We start from the raw sequence: 2,988 nt of genomic DNA on the forward strand, positions 1-2,988 counted from the left end.
CAATGATCTTGAAGCACATAATAAGAGCTATATACACTCCATATGAAAACACTTCAATTGCTCTCCGAATATCCTAGAAATTGTAAGCATCAGATTGAATTTGATTTTCTAATATGTAATTCATAGTAGCCTTGAATAATTTTGATTCTTTTTCTGAACTCTGTCTTCATGAAGAGAGATTCTTTTTCGATTTTCTGTTAGATTCTTTTTTCAATTTGTTGTTGAAAAAAACTACAGCAATAATAGAAGTATAATGTCTAAAATTAATTTTAATATTTAAAGTATATAACTATAAATTCGGGAATCAATTCGGGAATAAGAAAGTTTATTACAGTGCACAAAATGAGTTAAATAAACACTATTATGAGAAAATTGTCTCTTTTATATACGGTTAAAGGTTTTTTTTCTTAATATCTTTGTGTAATTTCTCTTTTCATAGTAATATGATATTGTGAATTATGAGTGTTCTTCTATTGATTTTTAAAATTTCTACCTGTGTTTGGAAAGAAGTGGGACATGGCCATTTTGTGTACACTTGCTTTGTTAAAGTGGAAAAAACTGTTGCGGTCAAAAGTGAAAAATTCTGTAAAATTCTCTCTGGTGTGATATCAATTGATGGTTTCCTTAATTTGTATCTTAGAGTTACGTCATGTGTATCATTACTACTCTTTATTTTGTTCTCTTTTTGTATCTTTGATTTTTTGGGTTTGATATTCTATTCTTTTTTTCTCTGTATATTCAGATACTAATTTCTCTATTCTTCTATATTAGAATGAACAATTTCACTTGGATGCATCCAATTTTTTGTACAAATTGATAGGGAAAAAATTGGTATTCATGGTTGATCCTCAGCCCGTTGAGAGTGATACAATATGCCCTGCGTATAATATTTTTAAAGTTTCTACTCATGAGTTCATGTTAAAGATAATTGAACGTATTAAGAATCGTGTTTTGAATGCGGTTCGTTTAGTTTCCTCTATTGACTTCCAAGTTATTTTTTAATAAGTGTTTATTCACTTTTTTAGTATTATGCGTAACAATGCTATTGTCTTTTCTATCAAAACATGTATAATTAGCGTGCTATTGTTTTGGCTTCAAATGTGGTTTCAAATGTGGCTTCTATTAAAGACCCTGTTTCACATATTTCCGGTTCAGTATTACCTGCTGTAAGTTTTCATCTTTATGTTGTATTTTCGACTATTATTCCTTGATATCGCATTTTTGTAGAACTGGTTCGTTATTGCTTAAGTATTTCTTCTTTTATTAAATTTGAGTAAATTTAACAGATTTCATTTTTGTTGTCTTATTTCTTAGCACAAATCTATTCGTGTGGTGAATGAAATTGTTTGCAACAAGAGATTGGCATCCCCATACCGTGATGTACCAAGACCTATGAAACAAAAACTTGAAGATGCCTTTTCTAGGAGTATAGATGAAACTTGGAATGATAATGAGGAGGCATCGTCATCTATGAATATTTAGGATCAGATTCAGTTATTGCTAATGTAATTTGCCTAGAATGTTTGGTTACAATGTGTGATTTAGTTTCTTTGTGTTAAAGATATAGTATTGTAGTTTTTTTGAATTGGGTTGTTGTAAGTTGGCTAGACTTAGACATTCTGTTAACATTTTACTTGCTGAACTTCTAAATTCAGATGTTTTCTTTTATTTGAGTAACCTACAATTTCAGTTGTAACTTTATTAGTAAAGAGTGGAGTTTATATTCTAATTAAGAATTTTTAGCATATGATTTGTGGAATTAATGCATGCATTTCTAACAGATGGTTTGGGAGAAGCAGCTCTCCCAAAGAATTAAGGTAAATATCTTGTCCTATTCATTTGGTCTTATATCAACTATTAGGATTTATTAGGATCATTTGTAATTTATTAGGATTTTTTTGGATATTTTTCCTGTATATATGAATTAACTATTCTTTTTTTCTTTTTATATTGGTATCCAAGTACACTGATTTTAAAGTGCTGTTTGCGGTGGAGTTACTGGAATTGATGGAGTTGGTTGTTTAGGAGAATTACTTGCATTTGAGATCTTAGGTCAATAAATTTGCGACTTGCGTATATGTATGAAATTTTTTTTAAACTTGATATTATTTGTTTGTCTTATAACTAATAACTAATATGAATTTTTTTGTGTTATTATTATGTCTTACTGATAACATTTTTTAATTTATTTGAAAATCAGATATTTCTTTTAGGTTCAAGTATGAACCTAAAGCAATTTTTACATTTTGGATTATTGATGTGATTTTTCTTAATTTTGACTCTTATTTATCTCAATGTTAGAAGATCTAATTTTATGCATTTGAATAATAATATACTTTTGTTGTAATACGTGAAAAAACCTATAAAATCCTATACGGTTCAATTTCAATTGCTCCCTTCCTTAAATTTTAATGCGATCAAAGAATTTTTTTTATATTACATAAATTATATTGGTTTTGGTTCTTATTTATGTTTATCTTCTGAATTGTGTTGTTTATATTTTTAAGTTATATTTGTTGTTGCATAATTTATGAAATTGAACAAGATACAATGCTCTGTGGGACAAGATCTCTATAGCCAATTTTAAGACGTACTCATCAAAATTAATATTTTGAAAAGCAACGATACTTATGCAAACTATGAAGAGTTAGGAAAAAATACTTATGTATTGAGTAATGATAGAGTAAATAAATCTGTTACATTTAATTAAGAATTGAACAACAAAAATACTTTTTATTAACGTAAAAAGTGACCATCGAAAAAGACTAAAAGACAAATTCAAAACACAAAACAGAAATTTTCAATCTGTGCGTTGCACGGGTCTTCTGCTAGTACTTCAAAGTTCTTGTATGTCAGATAAAAAACTTTATTTTTGTACCATTGGAGTTGCTCTTGCCTCTTAGTAGAAGCATCAGATTATGTAAGACCAACCGAAAAGAGAGAGGGAAAAAAAGGGAGGAAAAAAATGAATACTGTGGTTTCTATAAA

Source organism: Arachis ipaensis, chromosome B03 (genome assembly GCF_000816755.2).
Source record: "Arachis ipaensis cultivar K30076 chromosome B03, Araip1.1, whole genome shotgun sequence".
Taxonomy (NCBI): Eukaryota; Viridiplantae; Streptophyta; class Magnoliopsida; order Fabales; family Fabaceae; genus Arachis; species Arachis ipaensis.